Raw genomic sequence first — 19,708 nt, forward strand, 5'->3', positions numbered from 1 at the left:
ATTGTCAGAAGTTAGGTTTGGGCAGATTAACAGTTAGGATGAAATGATCTGAACATATTCATTCTATGAAGTTTGGTTTTGTTTGTGTGAAACTCGGCTATCTTACTGCTAGCAGGCTATCTACAGCACATGTGCCCTGTTTGTGTTCTGTGTTTGTGTGTTTTTACGTTAAGTCAAACTTTACTTGAAGGGTAATTTTAAACACAAAAGATTGCTCATAACGCGCCGTCCGCGCGTCTTTTATTAACGGTATTTTAAAGGTATGTGTTGATTCTGGTGCTAAGCTATTAACTTCTTTTGTTAGCTCAACTGCTAACCGGTAAGAACACGTGCTTGCTACTAAAGAGTATTTAACAGAAGGGTTGTTAGTTTTCAAGCTAGTGAATAATAGTCCTTAAACATCATTTACTAGATTTGATAACTAAGTAAACATCATTAAGCCCCATTTCTCCAGAAAGATTTGGCTCTTTTCCAAAATACTCCCTTAATAATATTTCTTTAAATATTATTTTAATAAATAAAGGCAGCTAATTAGACACTGTTGAGAAATGGTCATCCAGAAGGTTGTTTTATTCAGCAGAACATTATTTAAAACATTATTTTATTAAAATAATATTTTATCTGATCTTGCGTCGTGAGTGGTTGTCTAGACGTTTGCTGATTATTAGTTCCAAGACTAACTCAACTTCATTTCCAGATTCTTCAAGATAATCCTTGGTTCTCAAACATAAACATTGCATGGTAATGTTGCATCACTCTTTTGGTCATGGTTCTCAACCAACCTTAATCAACTTGTTTATATTGTACATAGCCCATTAGTCTTCGTTATTCTTTAATTCTGCTTGGTAGTTTAGTTGGATTGTTTTAGCATAGTAAAGAGTTTGTTAATTGAAATATGTTTGACTTTGAGTTGACTTATTTTTGGTAATAAATTCTTGTATTTTAAGAAATTGTGTGAATTCATTCCATGTGTGTGCAGAGTTTATGCTGTTCAATAATGTCAGAGCTCGTCTCACACCTTTCTATTTTGTCCTAATACCATCGCCTTACTGGGCTAGTATTCACAGGACAATCCTTAACAGACCGAAATATTATTTTATAAATTATAAACAATATTAATATTAAATATTAAATAATATTGTAAGATTAATAATCACAACAAAATTAAATAACTTTGATGCTTGCATATATTAATTACAGCAGGTCATGTTTCCTCATTTAATTCACCTATGGTTTATAAATAGTACCCTTATCAGGCAGACATGACAAGATTTTATATTATCTTACCCTGCTCTTTTGAAGTGTGTGACAAGAGTCTTTGTGTCCCTAAACAGTTTGATGATCCTACTGTGGACTGGGTGTCCTCATCCAAGTGGTCAAATACATGTTTTAAGATCAAGTTGATATTTTGGCCAGCACAGGAGATTCTGACATAATCCTTGAAAGCACGTTGAAGCCATTATCTGTCACAAAGACAGTGTCCTTGCTTAGGATGCCAAATTCCTGTTGGTACATTTTTTTTTGACAAAAGCAACACATAAAACCTTAGCAAAGATAAGCCCAGGCATAAGATCATCATAAAACGGAATGATAAATAATCATGTATCCTGGCAAGTTTTATTTTATATGCCATATAAGTAAAGGCAATCTGATTTGAAAGAGAGAGCTACCTGAAGAATTTCCTCCACAGTTATTCTGATGTTGTCACTGGATTTGACACCCTCCATCTCCCTTGGGGCCAAAATCCAGTTCATCATCTTCCAATTCACAATGTAATGAACTGTGACAGTGATGTAGTGTTTGCTGGTCCTCTCCTCTGTCCAAAGGTTTGTGGTTACAGCATGGTCTGTAGTCTGCACAAAAGGTATTAAGTATTGTGTCATTAGGCCTCCAATATCTTACATAAAATAGATGACCAGTTTAGAATATTGAAAAATTGAGCAGTTTAAAAAAGGGGAAAGAAATCTACTGCTAGGACAATTACTGATGGACTTTTGAGTGATAAAGGTAAAGTTTTTTGCTTTACAAAATAGTGGGATGTGACATACCTAACAAAGCACTTCCATGACCAGTTGTTTAACTTTGTCATATTCTTCTTCAACATGGCGGGAGACTGTGCGTGCACACGGTAGTATGTCTTCCACCTGCATCTCTTCATATTTGGCTCCAATGTCGAGCAGATCCTGTGCAACGCTGATGATGCCTTTCCCCTCTACTGTAGCAAAGGGTCTTAAATCTTGGCTGCCCATGCGAGCAATTTTGTTGGTCAAATGAGACTTGACACATGATGGTACTTTTTGTTTGACTAATGAAAAGATGCAGGGCTGATTTAATCCAGAATTTGCCTTACAAGTGTGTCTTTTGAGAACGCTCGTCCCGGAATCACTGGTGTACTTGATTATTACTAAACACGTTTTACAAGCAGCATACTGCATGTTAACACCGCTACATTCAATTCTCCTGAAGTTTGGTAATTGCGACTTTCCTGTCAGCTCTATTAATTTAATAGATTGGTCCTTACTTCTGACTTTACATGGCAAATCCAATTTTATCACGTCCACGATGGAAAACATCGATCAGAAGCACTGTTGGGTTGTGGGTGAAGCACTGTTGACTTGTGGGTCGTGTAGTTTGTTCGACTTGCATTATAGTATAAGCTTCTTGGAAAAAAAACTACAAAATGGCGCCGTCGATCCAAGTTTTTTTTTTCTTAAAATTTATAACAAAGTCTCAGTTTTACATTTCCAAAGACAATTGACCCTAGTTTATTTTCCCTCCTATTGGTTAGCTCCCGCTCCCGTCTGCTCCCGTTCATTTTTTATCCTGTACCATCCCCATCACGTGATCTTTACTATTGCTGTCTCCCATCCTGCGGGATTCCCATGGGAATCCCGTGACCCGTGGGATTCCCGAAAAAATGTCAGCCTCTACTTTGAATAGCCCACCTCCCCCAATCGTTTGTCAACAGAAACTCCAACTGACTGCAACAGACTGTCACTGAACTCATAGTAGCACTTTTCTATGTAAAGATAATTTACAGCACTGCATTACAATGTATTATTTATATTATTTATGTCTGCAAATTGCATCATGACTGCAACATAATGTCTGCATCCTGGTGATTGGTTTGGTTTCCTCTTGTTTTTAGATAAGTCTCACTTGAAGTTCCAGTCTATTAAATGTTCTGCCTTGGGCAGAGTTTGAAATCCTATCTCACAGCAATTAGCAAAATATCAGGGAAATATGGATGTGTTCTTCTTAAAATGTAATATGAAATGTCCAAAGATTATTGTAGCATGCAGAAATATTGTTTATCAGTCTTCATTTTATGTGTGCAGGTATGAATAGAGCTATGGGCTAATAGTTTACACCTTTTGAATACGTGTTAATCTAGAAGAGGCTGGTGCTGCAGCTACTTAATCTGTACCCATCAAATGTTCTGTCTGCAAACCTCTTGACTTTAATGGACCCAGGAAGAGAAATGGGTAATAACTTGACTTTGATCATGTCACAAATGGGATTTTTATTTGCAACTCTATACACATTACAAATAGCCAAAACACCAATGTCACAGTGACATACCATCATCCTCTTCTGTATGCTATTCTGTTGTGCTTTATGGTGCTGGGCATGTAATGTCCTTTGCTTCATCGGAACAGAAAGACCTGATCTTTGAATAAAGATAAGTCTGCCTGTCCGTGGCCAGTCCAGGTGCAGGCAGGGCAGGAACACAGACAACAGGGGGTAGAACTTCCGGGTCACACAGCAGCTGAAAGCTAACAGGCTCTGTGTGGCTGTGAGTCCTAGCTAGGACCACACCAGGTCTTTTGGCATCAAAGATGTTAATAAAAGCACACAAAAGACAATTAAAATATTGCATGTATTTTTCTTATTGACAAATACAGATTGTGGAAGTCTGCGTAATAGATACCTGAAGTGCTGATCACTCTTGATCTGTGGGAGCTTTCGGAAGTAGGGACTCAGGTGTGTCTGCCAGTCAAACATGTTGACTAACACCGTGCCATCTTCCAGTCCGACCAGCTGTGGGATGTTGAGGCGACTTTCAGGAGAGCTGTTTTCCACTACCTGTACACAGAAGGTCACTAATAGAAATAAGCATATTAGTTTCATGCATATGATTGACTTTCTTCTTTGATTTTCTATCAGATGGAATAGACTTACTTTGGCAATATCTGCCAATGTGCTGACCCTGGTCCTCTTGTATGCTTGTTTGATAAGCCCAAAGCCACAGTCTGGGGCAAATTTGGTGTGGCCACCAATCAGGTGGATGTTTAGTGTGGAGTGAAGCTTGTGTGCAACCCGCCAGGCGCCATACCACAGAATAAAATTGTTTTTGTTTTCCCCAGTGCAGTTGTCAAAATGAAGATCATTGTGTTCAGTTTCTCCAACTCCGAAATGAGTGAAGAAGTGGTGCATGTAGCTGATGACTTCATTGCTCCCCTTCCCTGATGACATGCCTTCATCAATCAGGAAATTCACCTGTTTCTCCAGGCCTTCACAAGATACACCAAAAAGTCCACATATCCGTGGTGTCAGGAAGTACATTGGCCCAGGCTGCAGTGGGTTCGAAGGGAAAGTGCATCTGATAAAGACTGTCAAAATAAGGTGAGATCTTTCCATGTAATCCATGCAACAATTATTAAATCCATAAAAGTTACAATAAATATCCTTATGTATAATCCATCCAATAATTATTAAAATACACAGTTGAAGCAGTAGAGAGTGAAGAAAGCATGAGAATGAAACAAGCATATTCTCATATTCTGGGACTGGAAGACTGGAGAGGCCTGTATGGAGCCACATATTAACTGTCTTATCTTTTGCAGAACTATAAACAACAAGCATCCAAAGAAATTATGTATGATGATTTTCCATGATTTTACAAGTATTAAATGAAATCAGTAATCTTTGATTATCAAGTTAAAAAGATGTATGATTGAAATATGATAAAGAACGGATAATTAAGGTAAAAAAACATTTAAGATTTAAAATTTCTCAATCAGCTATATATATATGAAAAAGATATAATGTTGATCAGTTGTGATGTATGAATAAAAAGAATGAAGTGATGGTTTAATAACAAATGCAGAAAGCTGAGAATTAAATGTGTACTACTGTGTAAAGTTTAAGACTGAGCAGATTAGGGAGAGAACTGTAGGATTACTAGGAGTGACGAGAGCCAGCTGCATGCTGACAGCGAACCTTTTGAAGGCTAACGGGAGGAAGGGAGGATGCGACTACAGCCAGCTGCGTGGCTGTTAATGGCATCTCCAAGGCCGGAAAACAGCACCAGAAAGTCACGAGGACCATGACTAAAGTATTGAGCAATAACTGAGAAGCTGAGCAGAGTATGTTGCGCAATAACTGAGAAGCCTGATAAAGGGCTGACTGGTGAGAGCATCTGCACTATAAAGGCAATACTGAAGGAGGGAACTGCGGTTGTTTCCTCGCAGAAGACCAGCGAACAAGATCGGACGGAGAAAAGAAGCTCAGATGGAAAAGGAACAGAGAAACAGCCCAGATGATCGACTGCATTAAAAAGAGGATCAACCTGTGCCCTAGAAGGACTGTGCCTCGAGATTAAGAATCTGATTTCATCTACAGCCTTTTTATCCAGACAACAGAAGTGAACTTGATCGGTGAACAGCTGACTGCTCTAAGTTTCAGGCTTCTGGAAGTCCTGAATCAACCTCATTTATGTCTCCGGGTTTCCTTCAACTTTTCAGCCTCTGGAAACTACTGTCTACGGAGACATATGACAACAAAGATCCTGTTTAACCATCGAAGCCTGGAGCATCAGTACCTGCCACTTAAAGGAAGAAAACTGAAGATTAAATTGTATTCCCTTCAAGAAACCACTCGTTGTTAGCAGGATAATTCTTCTCCATCAGGTGCATGGATGAGCCTCCGTCTTCAAAGCTTCTTCAAACCCACTAGTTTCAGCATCAGGGAAAGACAGGTTGAGTTAATTGATTCATTTCTATTATTGAAATTATTTTGTGTTGCCGAATTTAAGCTGTTACTGACCCCTGCAAAAGCATTACTAATTAAAGAAAGCATATAAAATTCTAGTTAAATCGTGGACATTCAATTATTTGAGTAACCGTATTGTTGGTTTTTCATTGGTGGTAAAAAGTCTTGTTGCCTGGTTCTAAGATATTTTAGGAGGTTTTTATAGGTTGCCTTAGTCAAGTTTGTAAAAACAGTGCCCTTGGGGCTCGTGCTGAGCTACTAAAATTAACGTAGCCCATATACCAAGAGCCAGTTGTAATATTAGGGAATGAGCAGCTGTGAACAAAAGTGACGGTTGAAGTGTGAATGACTGCGGTGGGCTACTCAGTCGCCCGGACCTCCAGTTGAAGAAGGGCGATACTTTTGTATTAAGGCTGTCAGAGGCTAGGCGAGTCATTTCCCGACACCAGCTTAAACAGAACTTTCAGTAAACCAGCTTAGTAAGATCTTTCAGGTTTAGGGAAGTCCGGACCCGTTGGATGGAGAACTGGATTGAGCAATCACTTTAGACATAGGGAAGTAGGAGGGAGGGGTTAGCTCATCGGACAACGAAAAGACAGAGGACAAAAAAAACAAGGATCAGATTAAACAAAAGCTGTGTATCATTAAAGCAGTCTTATGTTTATACTTTATAAGAAAAAAAAGTGCAATGTGGAACAAATACCTGCTGTGCAAAGTCAAAGCTGTTGTGCATCCTGATGTTCTTACTTGAAGGAGGAGAGGGGCCGATGGACAATTGATAGTCGTCGCAGGTCTTTTTGCAGGCAGCAGTCACCTCGTATTAGATGGCCCTCTCTTTTTGAACAAGCTGAACATGATCCTGTTGTTTTTTGATTGCTGCAGTCTTCCTCTCCTCTGGAAGGTTTGCACTTCTTATGAGCTGGTCATTATTCTGTTGGCACTGCCAGCAGAGGTCGGTGCGGGCATACAGCTTCTTATGTGTGGGAATAGCTGAGTCCAAAGCGCCTTGAAACTTGATTTGCAAATTGCATGCTCACCTGAAAGAAAAATATCACAGGGTTATTAATTTTTGATGAAGTTTTATGTCACTGGTCATTAGAAGAATTTCACTGTTCTACAAAAATATATTTTTGTACATACAAAGCTCCTTAGCTGACATCATATAGAGACGCCACACAGAGGCCTTTGACACGTGTTGGCAGTAGCTTCACATGCCAATCCCTGTGGCCAGGATGTCGACCAGGCAGCATGATGGCGTGATCCTCAGTGTAGTTCTGTGGAGTTGCTCACTGGTGATAAAATGGGGATCCTGTGGCCACTGGCTCTTTTTCCTCAAGCGGGGTCTTTACAAATTCTGAACAGGGGAAGCAAAGGAAATATTCAGCTTATGGTTTACATCGACGAGTATTGACAAAATTGGGATGACAATACACTACGTTTTTTTCTGCATATAAGTATGTTTATAGAAATAAACATCTAACACAAAGCCGAGCTCAATAGTATCAGTATCTTCTTAATTTAAGTTTCTCTGTTTTCCTCAAATGTTGTGATAGAAATGGCTTCTGATATCTTATGTTGTAGCTCCTTAGCCGCCAAAGCTTTCTTCGTCATCCTCGTCTGGGGTTGAAGACAACTGCAAACTAGGAATGTTCTCCAAAGTAATGCAGTCGCTATCATCTTCCGCTTCATCTCCTTCTGATTCAGAATCTGAGGAGAATCCGGCAGCGGTACTACTGAACATGTAACAGGTGCGATTCAGTTCATTTGCAACACTTTGAGCTTGGCCCATCGTGAAGAAACACATTATTTTTCATAGGAGCTGTTAAGTAGCCATGAGGTTTCTTGAAGCACGCTGGGTATTGGTTGACAAGAACAAAGCCAGCGCAGAGCCAAACAAAACCACTACAGAAATGAGCTGAGGCTTTTCCCCTCCCCAAAATGTGAATACGAGCTGGCTGAGTTTTAGGCTGAAAACAAGCCACGATTAAACATAAAAATGTATTTTAAAACCTCCTAAACTGTCATTTAAAGAACTGAGTGGATACTTCATAATTTCAACTTGCACATTTTGCAATAAAACGAAAATCACTATTTTCTCAGAAATTGACGGTTTTTCCTCATTTTCTCCATTTGTGCTCTGCCGACTTGTTCCTGGTCTCAAAAGTGCAACCTTGAAATGAGAAATCAGTTGTTTGAAAGTGTGCTTGAACTACGACATTCCATTACGGCATACTGCATTAATCCTCCCACATTCCCGGAGGGGTCGCATGGACCCTGTGTGCTGCCCGCTCAAGTTTTGTTGTTTTTTTTTTTTCCCATCCTGTCTCTTTCGTGGTCTTCCCACAAGCCGGGCTGCAGCAAGCCCTCTGTATCACATCAAAAAAATTATTAGTAGGGGTCGTATGGACCCCTGGTGCGTTTGTCTCACCGCCTACCCCAAAGGGGAGAGTTGAGTGGGGGTGGTCACATGGACCCCCCATGTCATAGCCCGTGTCTTCCCCGAAGGGGGTAATATGGACCCCTGGTGTTATGCCCTTCTTCTCCCCCCCGAGTGAGTTTGTCTCACTGCCTTCCCCAAAGGGGGGTGAGAGTGGAGTGGGGTGACCCCTAGTGTGTTCTTGTCACACCCGGCACCATCCGCAGAAGTGGATGTGTTTGTGTGCGTGGATTTTGTCTTCATGTACAACCCCTCCTGTGCCACCCGGGGTCATGTGGACCCCACTGGGGTTGGAGGGAGGGATCGGTCGTCGGGGTTAGACAGGGTAGTGGTTTATTTCTTGTGTATATACGGACATACGGACAGGGTGTGTATTACTTGTGTTTATGTACAGACCTCCTGTCTGCCTCTGTTCTCTTATTATTGTTGTTTTTTGGGTTTTTTTGCCGTATTCCCTCACCACCTTGCGTGCGTGCGTGCATCCAGCTTGTAGGACCTGGTGCCTCTCAGAACCCATATGCTCGTAATCCACCTCCTTCAGTGAAAGAGGAAGTAGGATTACGTGGCGAAAGAGATCTAAGGGGTAAAGAGAACTAAGAGGGGGGCGCGTGGCAGTCGCGAAAGAGAACTAAGGAGCAAAAGAGAACCAAGGAGCACTCTAGAGAAAGATGAACAGTCTGAGGTCTCGTTCTCCTCTACCACCATCTCCTCCTCTCTCTCCTTCTCCACCTCCTCCTCCCTCTCTTGGTACTCCTTGTTGGCGTCACCCCGGTTGTCCTAAACTTCTCCCTCTCCTTCTTCTACGACTTCGTGCACTCCTGTTTGGCGTTGGCATCCCCCCCGGTCGTCCTCGCCCTCGTCCTTCTCCCTTTCCTTCTCCTACAACCTCTTGTACTTCTCTTTGTCGTTTGGGTCAAGCATTGCGTTCTGAGGCAGTACCTCTTTTCCATTGAAGATCCACTATTATGTTATTGTCATCATCCTCACAGACTACGATGCTCAACTAGGGCTCTGTTTCAATTGGTTCTTAATCGTTTTTATCCACTAGTAGCTGCTGTTGGAAACCTTGTACATAGATTTCTGGAGCTTTTTTTTTTCTGTTCGCAGTTGGGTCGCTTGAGTAAATAAAAGCTGTGTCATGTCAGATGCCATCTTCACTCTTCTGAAGCAAAGAGTGACTTCTCGAGTTGCCTGCATATACCGGGTCTGAGGAGACCGTGTTCTCTCCTGACTCCTCTGTAAGCTTCAATATGGGCCCGTACTTCCCACCGTCTCCCTCCTTCTTCTTCTCTATGTTCTCCTTATCCTTTTCGTCGAGAGCACCGTCTCCGAGCGTTTTTTTTTTATTAAGTACCTCGCATGAAGAGATCAAAGAGGAAGGGGAGCGTGTTGTCGATAGTACCACGGGACTGGTGGATGAGGTTGACAAAAAGGCTTCCGGCAACTCGCGATTCTACAAGCTACGCAGGAGCGGGATGAAGTCGATGGATGGATGTCTTCCGTGCTCATATCTACAGTGATGACTGCGTTACTTCATCTGCTCAACGTGACCTGTCTGAAATTCTGCTGAGAAAGCTGCGGCTGTGACACAAATCGCTCCGGCCAAAATCAACACCAATGCCTGGATGCTGTTGATGAGGAATATTATCACCTCCACTATGACCCCATCATGCGTTGACTCCGAACTATGCAGCTCGTCCCTGCTATCCAGAATCTGCTGACACTATGAAGCCTAAAAAGCAGAGGATAAGTGTGTGAAAATAATATTGGAGACAGTCTTGTATGAACTGAAATCTTCATCTAGAATTTATGCAGCGATTCTAGAGATGTATTTAAACACTTGTGAGGTTTATCGTGTCAGAGAAATGTTTTCTATTGGAGAGCCTTATAATTATTTTTACACTGAGTGAACCTTCTCATGTATACTGTCTTTTGATTGAGTGAATAAAACATATATCTTCTGAGTTGCTCTTGTCATTGCTTAAGTGGTGTCTCTAAGAAAAAGAGATGAGAAAACAACAGATCTTGAAAAGGTGTATTATAACCCGTCACAACCCTGGAAGCTTAGGTGGTGTAGATATTTATTTATATTATTTTAGTAGATATTTATTTATTTGTACTTTTCGCCGCTGTCCCAGAGGGGGTTGAGTGGACACCGCTCCTATGCTCTATGCTTTTCATTTTATTTTTGTTTTTTACTTCTCCCCACTGTTCCAGAGGGGTCGAGTGGACACAGTTATGCTGTTCATTTATTTTTTTTTCCTCCCCGTTCGCTGTCCCAGATAGGGTTGAGTGGAACCCGGCTATGTTTTATGTATTTATGTATTTATCTATTTGTTATTTTTATTTTTTGTTGTCTCTATGTCTTGGTTTTGTGGGGGGAACTGTCTCTCGCCTCCCATAAAATCTGGCTCGCTCCCATAAAATAAAGACTGCGGGAGGATTACGATTTTACTGTTCATTGATTTTGAGATTCTTGTGAAGGAAAACAAGTTCATTGAAATGATCTGAAGTCAGGCAGCTCCTTTTTGCAGAGACAAGATCACTCGCAGTTGAAAACACCCTCTCCCTGACACATTACTGGTCTGTGGAACACAAAGGTATTTCTTCGAAAGGCGAGTCAACAATGGATACTCCCTTTCATTGACATCCACCAGGTCGGAGGATTTTAATTTAGCCCAGCAATATTTTTCTGTCCTGTATCTTCTGATTTCCTCTTTAGCCCTTATTGCTGGAGTTTTTTGGCCATGATACTTTGCTCTACTCCCAAGGAGAGACTCCAGTGTGCCGGATTTCTTGGGCTTCTTGGACACAGTTGCTTCTGTTATCTCCTCACCTCCTTCATCTGCATCAGTATTTTGCTGTTGAATAAAACAGAAAAAACTAAAATCGATCATTAATGAATTTATAAATAAATTATTTATGAACTCCTTTACATTGTATAATAATTCCTTCTTTAATTCAATTAAGAATCTTAATGATCAATGAAAACATATTAAATCAAGCATTTTTTTCTCTAAATACTTACATCACATGCAGCAGTGGCAGCTTCAGTCTATAGTCAGGAGAAGGTGTCATTTTGCTCTGCAGCAGACAGGAATGGAAGGGCCTTAAAGCAAAAAAACAGCACCGATGCTGCATACAATGCCCCCTATGTGCATCATATCTTCATCAAATTTCAAAAATGTTTTTTTTTATAAATTGTATGAGTGAAAATAAATATAGTATGCATTTAAAATAGAACACATGCATAAATGTGCATGGATTTTAAATCATTAACTGCTACAACTAGTCAGTAAAAAGAAAATGCACATATAAAATATAAAAAAACAGTTTTAATTATGCCTGACTCTTACATCAAGACACACACAAAAATACAGATTTTGGCATACCTTGTCCCCAAGTAATTATTTACAGCAGCCTTCAAGTCCCTCACCACCATGTTGTCTGTGAGGCTGGGGATGAAACCTGCACAACGCCATAGGTGGGGGGAAGAAGGAGAGAGTTCTTTGCTTGTCCTCCGACATTGCCAGTGTAGCTTCTTTCATTAGTTTCAACACCCACACCCAATCTTCAGCAATCTTTGGATTCTTCACTGTTAATGTGCACAGATAATTTTTATTCCTGCACAATCCTTGTGAACAGAGAGTGGCAGTGATAGCTGGCTGTTACTTCAAAAAGCGATCCAGCATGTCCAGCGCACTGTTCCACGTAGTCATAAAGTTCACTGTTAGCTCATGTGCTGGCAGTTAAAGCAGATTTTGTTTTTCTTTTTGTATGTGGTTGGCTATCGTACTCTTTTAAAATAACATTGCTACATGCCTCACACGAGCAAGCATCTGTCACATAGCCTCACAAGCAGGTCTAAAAATCCCAGCTAATTTCAGTAAGTCAGTGAAGCAGTCAACATGTAATAGTTGCATTATGTCCACCATACAAACTATATTTGCAGCATTGTCCATAACTGCTGGGTCTTTGCTGGTCAGCCCCAATTTCTCTATGGCCTCAACAAATCAGCTATATTAGTAGCGGTGTAGCTCGAGACCTCGGTGGTCTGTAACACTTGCGACATGAGGCCTCACTCATTGTCGAAGCAGTGAGAAGTCACTGTCATGGAAAACTCTGTTGGCAGTGATGTCCAATTGTCACATGTTATGCTGACTCTCTCTGCTGACTGCATTTTTGCTTAGATGTTGTCTTTTACACGTGCACATCATGTGGATAGCAGTTTCAGTCAGATGTTTTAGTTACACCATAACGGAGTATGGCTCAAGCAAAAGAACGAGCCGCTGGAAGCTTTCATTTTCCACTACCAAGTACAGGTGTAAATATTTGCAAACTGAAGTTGGAAAGGCCTCTGTTATTTTAATGCCCCCCAGAGAAATGGCTACAAATGTTAATGAGTCCCTCATTTCCTTTTGTTTTGGCCAGGAAGGCTTGTTGTCGGATGTTAGCGTTAGCATAGAATGATACCTTGTCAAGTGATTCCTGAGGTAGTAGTATTTATACAATAACTGACATCTGCTTGGCTGATCTTGCAAATCACTTTGGTTTTATGCAGTGCATTGTTTTTTGTTGTTTTGAATCTGAAATGGTTCCAGACATCAGACTTTAGTTGGAACGACTTGCCTAGCACAGTTTACCTGCGTTGGCCATTTGGTTTTGTTTTTTCTTTTTGTTTGGAGCCACAGACCTGCCACCCTGGACCTGGGACAGATACGGATATCCGAGCCATAGACATCCAAAGGCCCCCCAGAACGCAGGAACCCCAGGAGCGCCACCTCTCCTGGGGACTACCGCAACCCCCACAGAGAAGAGCAGGGGGGAGTCCCAGGGGAACTACTCAGCGACCCCAGCAAGGCAAGGGCCCCATGCAATACCACCCAAGCCTCTGCCCACAGGCGCAACAAGGCAGACACCACCGAGCTCAACGCCCACAACGGAACCCAAATGCCAGTGACCCCATATCCAAGAAGAGGACACAACCCCAGCATTTCCTCCCTTCCAGAAAGCATATGTAGGCACAGAGTCTAGTTTCCCCATACGTAAGATAATTTTTTTAGCTATCACCAAGGATTCAGAGTTTTACAAATCTCTTTGGTTGTTTAGCTCAGATGTTGTTCTCCATCTAAGACTGCATAAGCAGTCCACTGAGATTACTCTGTATCCTGTTTTCTATCATGTTTCTATCATGTTGTACTCTATTGCTGAATTTCTGCCTACCTACCTTAAGCCAGTTTTCCATCGCCAAGGAAATACCTGCCTATACCATGGCACCTAGCCCACTCTACATCACACATACCCCTGCATCCTCTGGAATTCTTGGGCTGTCAGGATCTTCCTTATTATCTGTAAATGGCAAGAAACTTATTTTTTTATCCTATAATAAATTGGTCAATATCTGGATTTAGCTTATTTGAGTACATCCATTATCATTTATAAGGGTGACTCAGAAAAGTTGTCAAAAGGAAGCCAACAGAAAGAGTCTGAAGGGTTCTAGCAGTTTCTTTACACAAGGCTCACAGAGAGAATTAACTCTTGTCTGAAGATGCAAGTGTTTGTACTTGCTTTCCCAATCATCCTTTAAAATAATCAGGCAATAGTGGTAGAAACAAATCAAATGTCTCTTTGTGTTGAAGTTTAATTTACCAAAGTACAACACAACACCACTGTTTTTTTATACCTCCTTTATTGAACAATGTTTGGATTCATATTCAACTCAGCCAACAAACACAGAGTAGTTCTTGCTGCAGTGTGACACTTTGCTCACCTAAATATGTCAGCAGTAGAGTAATTGCACACGCAGAGCACGTGGTACTGTCACAAGCAGGGCAAAATGGTGAGAATACAGAGAAATCATTCAAGTTTCAGTCCTCACTGTGTCATTGAAGGCGAGTCTGGAGAATTTTGTAGTTTTTGTTATTAGGTTTCAGATTTAAATAATTCTAATCATTAGAGAAAGTAATCCCTAGCATACTAGTTATGATACTGTAACTAAAATGCTTCAAAATATTTTTATTACTATTAACTACATGTATCATTAGCAAAAAATATAAACTATTATTTCCATAGTAACATGACAAATATGAGCAAGCAGGACCAACAAAAGCAAACATTTATCAAATTATGTTTACCAAACTGTTAGTAGTACTTCCGAATAACAGACACATAGATATTTAGGACTATTTTTCAACCCCATGGTCTTTGATTCCGTTGCAGATTTAGAAAGCGAACGGCCCCTTTATAATGAGGTAAAACTTAGAGTGCGAGTGAATTGTGCATAGTACACTGTTCTTTCCCGAACCACCCAACCCATCCCCTTATACCAGGAGTGTCAAACTGGAATTCACAGTGGGCCAAAGTATAAAATTGAGATAAAGTCATGGGCCAAACTGAATATTTATTGAAAAATTAACTGCAACTGATATGTAATGTTCAACCTTTTTCATATGGAAACAAACTTTAGTTTTGCTTGAACACAGGAGTGAGTACTGAGTACGTTGATTTTTTCAGCAAACTGTGCTAGGCAGCATGGCAGGAGAATTTGCTCTTTCATGGTTTGGGAGCATGGAAAACGACTCCAGTTTCCTTGCAGCATCTGAGTCTTCCACAGGCACAACTTAGCTTTAAAGGCCCTCACTGCAGTGTAGATGTCTGTAATGATGTGCCCCCGTCCCTTAAGCTGCAAGTTAAGCACATCGAAATGGCTCAAGGTGTCCCACAGAAATGCGAGCTCACACAGAAACCTTTCATCCCTGAGCTCTGTTGTGTTTTTCCCTTTGCTTTCCATGAACTGACAGATTTCCTCACGTAGCTCAAAACATCTGTTTCCTCTGCTTAGCCATCTCCCTTCTGTGCTATATGGTACCTCTGTATTCTGAATCAAACTCCTCCAGGAAAGACTTGATCTGGTGGTGATTCAAACTTTTGGATCTTATGAAGTTAACTACTTGTATTACGGTGCTCATAACATGTTCCATTTGCAGGGCTTTGCCACACAGCGCTTCCTGATGAATGATGCAGTGAAAAACTGTATGCTCACCTGCATGTTCCTCCTGCATTTCCCATCTGTCATCAGTCCCACAAGTTTTTCCCAAGGAAGCTTCATTTCATTTACGCATTTGTATACCTCTTCAAAGACATCTTTTCCTGTGGTCATGCCATGTATGGATTTTAATCCTAAAAGTTCCTCTGTAACGCATACGCTCGAGTCTACTCCATGGATGAAGATTGACAGGTGAGCAGTATCAGACATGTCGCTGTTCTCATCTACAGCAAGTGAGTATGCATTAAAATCTTTTCATTTTTTATTAGTTGTTCATGTAGATTAGTGGAAAGCTCACATGCACGCTCAGCCATGGTGTTCCTGCTCAGGCTCACATTAAAAAATTTATCTGGGCACAGGTTGTTGCAAACTTTGACCATACACTTTTTGACAATATCTAACTCATTAAAGGGCCGGGCAGATTTTGCGATTTCTGCTGCCATAATACAGCAGCTTCACTTTTTGATTTTGCTTTCATGAACATAGTCTGCCGGGAAACCAGACTTTTTTTTCATCTCCTCCGCCTTCTGGACCTTCTGCTTTACGTCCAGGTCCTTGTACTTCTCATGATGTTTCATTTAATAGTGTCTTCTTATGTTCTATTCTTTCCTTACAGCTCTGCACACAAGACAAACAGCTCTGTCGTTTATATTCGTTAACAAATAATCTGCTTCCCACCTGTCTTAAAAGCTCCTATTGTCTATCTTTCATTTGGCCATTTTTGTGGAAGGTGTAATTAACTTGTCTGATGTGACTGTAGCATGGTTGTTAATGACTGTCAACAGAGAATGAGCGGCGCTTGCTGTTTGTGACTATGCACCAATACAGTGGCAAGGAATTTTGGGTTTCGTAGTATTAGCGGAACATTCGGCGGGTCAGCTGTAATGCACATTTGATATGATCTTGAGGGCCAAATATAATTACAACCGCCTGAGATTGACACTGTGGCTCATACCCTCCTCAACTAAAGCAGTGTTCTTAACTTCATTAAGTTAACCACTTAGTTTGAAGCAGATCTATGGCAATCTCCTGAAGTAGGACCCAAATGCAGACAGGCAGGCAGAAGGAACATGGTGAGTTGAAAAGTTCAATAAAGTAAAAGTCAAAAACTTATGGTAGGGATGAAGCCAATAAGGCATGGAGTATGGACAAGAACAGAGGCATGGACTAAAGCAAAGGCACAAGTAAAGCATTCTTGGACAGGTGTGGCATGGCAAACAGGATACTCTAGCAAGGAGTAAACAGAACAGAAGAGTACATAAAGAGTATGTCACAGGTGAAAACAAGGAGACTAATGGGTATGAAGCAGATGAACCGAATGAAGCTGATTATGGAGGCAGTGGCTGAGAATAAAAACAACACATGACAAGACCCAAACAGAGAAACTATGACAATGGAACCAAAAGATAAATCTAAAAGTAACAGAACTAAAATGCATCATAATCAGAACAAGTCTCACTGCTGCCTCATAATTCTGCTCCATGTTCCGCTTCCTTTTATTCTTTTAGGATGTTGACTTAAAATGTCTAGGTGTGGAAGACCTAAATATGACATGAACATGTTACAGCGTACATGTTTTTATTGTATGGCCATCTTAAGAAAACGACACCAACAATAACCTCCAATAAATGATTTTCATATCTCCCTGATGGTAATTTAAGTGTTTCTCTATGTTACTTACAACCATCATCTACTTCAAAAAATGTAATTAAACCAACCAAAATAATTGGACGAGTGAAGAAATTTCCCACAACTCAAAACATGGCTGAGCAGTCAAAACATCTATTAGATGTTCATTAATTGAACAGTGAAGCCAATTATAAAATGAAGCAGAATAAAGCAGTGGATAAATTCTAATTGACAGTAATGTACAACACACAGAAACACCACATCCAGCCTGCTTTACACCATTTATATTAACTGGCTGACTCAGTCTCAATGATAGCACTGCCCATTGAGGTGCGTATGAATGTGTGAGTGTTTGTGAGTGTGATTCTACCTAAAACTGGTTGTGAGTCTGGTTCTACCTAAAACTGATTCAGCACGTCAACACACATAAAACACATTAGTAGCTTAGAAGAAAATAGTAATTTAAGTTGTTTTTGCAAACCCAGTGGCAGAGTTTGGTGTTATTAGTGTCTTTTAAACAGTTTTAGTAGTTTAAGGAAAATATTTCAATAATTATACCTGCTGTAGTTATAATCTGATGGATAGCTTGTACAACATGATACTCCTGTTTTGCTAATTACAATTTGTCTATCTGTGACAAACGTCTTGGAAATTGGCATGGGCTCTGGCTCTCCAGCGATCCTGAAAAGGGCAAATGAGCCCCCAAAAAGTAAGATTAATAAGTAATAAATAATATTTTATTGTTAACTGCTAAATTGTTCATCTGACTGAAACACATTGATAGAAAATCAGAGGTTTCGGTAATGATGATGGAGAAATGAATGATAATGCTGTATATAGTTTCCAAACATTTAGGCACCACAACCCATTTGAATGCTTCTAGCTTCATGATGTCATGCATAATTTGTATGCCAACTAAGCGGACCCACGTTTTAACATATCAAGGGGTCTGACCTTGATAGAGCAGAAAGTGTTTTTGTCACACAAACTTTTTTTGTACGAATATTGGATTCACGAGGTGAGAGATGAGAACTTTGTGTTTTTCAAGCAAGGTAAAAATTTTATGGATCACCAATGGTATTTTAAAGAGCCAATGATCAGATTAGAATATTCCAGTTTATGTTTAATTTGTCTATATTTGTTTTTGATGCTTATCTAATTCAAATGTAACAACCAATAAAACACTAGCATTCCCCATTTAATGTTTTTGCATGTGGAAATAAGGTTTTGTTTTTCTCGAACAAGGTATAAAAGAACTTTAGTTAAGTGTGCAAATATCCAGTTCAGATTCAGTATTAGATCAAGTATTTTAGATTTTGTGCTAGAGGTGATCACACGCAATACAGATCTAAACTCTAGCACCTTTAGCAACTATTAGTCAGTTAATGTCAGTGCTTACAAATTGTTTTCATGTTTTATTTCCAGTCAAGTTTCCAAAATGCTGCAACACAAATGATTACAAAGTGTCGGAGGCTATTTTGATGCTCTTCAAACCACCAACACAGCAGGGCAACTCAAGAAATTCTTCCAGATTTTTTTTTTTTTTTTCAAAAATAAGTCTTACATTGTTTTAAGGGTCTATAGTGTGAAAACCAGAGAGGAGCGGACGAAAGCAATGTGGGAGCGGCTGCCCACCATGGAGGAGAGAGACACAATCAAGCTCATAGCTTAATTTAAATGTGCCGCCAACTTCATCAACCACTCAGGTGGAACATTGTGAGACTGCCAACTCTGTTGTGACCACTCTGTGGGAGGGTGTGAAAGGCAGATGGATGTCCCGGGCCCCGGCAAACCTGTCAGCGGGCCTGCTGAGGGAATGGAGAGCGCTTCCAAGACAGACTGAATGCTGGTCATTTAGTCTTTACACCATTTCTGACCTGTGCAGTTTTGGTCATTATTTTCTGCTTTTGATCCATAGTCTAATATAAGAAATGTGGTTATGTTACTCAAAGTAATAAAAATCTTATCTAGAGTTAGTTTAGATCAGTGACATATTCAATAGTCATTTTAGTAAGGTTTTAATGGCAAAATAGAGTTGTACAGTATTAAGATAAGTATCAGTCATATTTAATTATATGTGCGATTTGAGCATTTGTATGATTATTTCTCAGAATAATTTATTAAAATATTATACTACAATGAGGAATAAACCTATACTTCATTGGGTCCAGTTCATTGCTATGAAATGACTTGTTTGCAGGTACGAAGTGGAAGTAGGTAGAATGCAACGGTGATGTAAGGTACACAATGGCCATATAATTTGGCAAAGGGAGCAGTTGACCCAAGGTTAAAAGACTTCACCTTCCCAAGAAATAACATTTTACTATGGAATGATCTCATGCTATGAGGTAGAGCCCTGCATGGGCCTGTTTTTTGAATAACGATTTCACTGAATATCTGACTATTACTGGCACTCCACTTGCCTGTCTCTGTCAGTGTTGCGAGCTCACTCAGTATTTGCATATCCACTGAATGTTTTACTGCAGTTGAACAAGAGCAGAATAAATATATATTCAACAAAAATCTTTTTGTTTTGAATCACATGTTTTGATATAAACCGAGGTCCAAAAACAATAATATTGTAAAATACAATAATCTGTGCA

Source organism: Girardinichthys multiradiatus, chromosome 23 (assembly GCF_021462225.1).
Source record: "Girardinichthys multiradiatus isolate DD_20200921_A chromosome 23, DD_fGirMul_XY1, whole genome shotgun sequence".
In the NCBI taxonomy this organism is placed as follows: Eukaryota; Metazoa; Chordata; class Actinopteri; order Cyprinodontiformes; family Goodeidae; genus Girardinichthys; species Girardinichthys multiradiatus.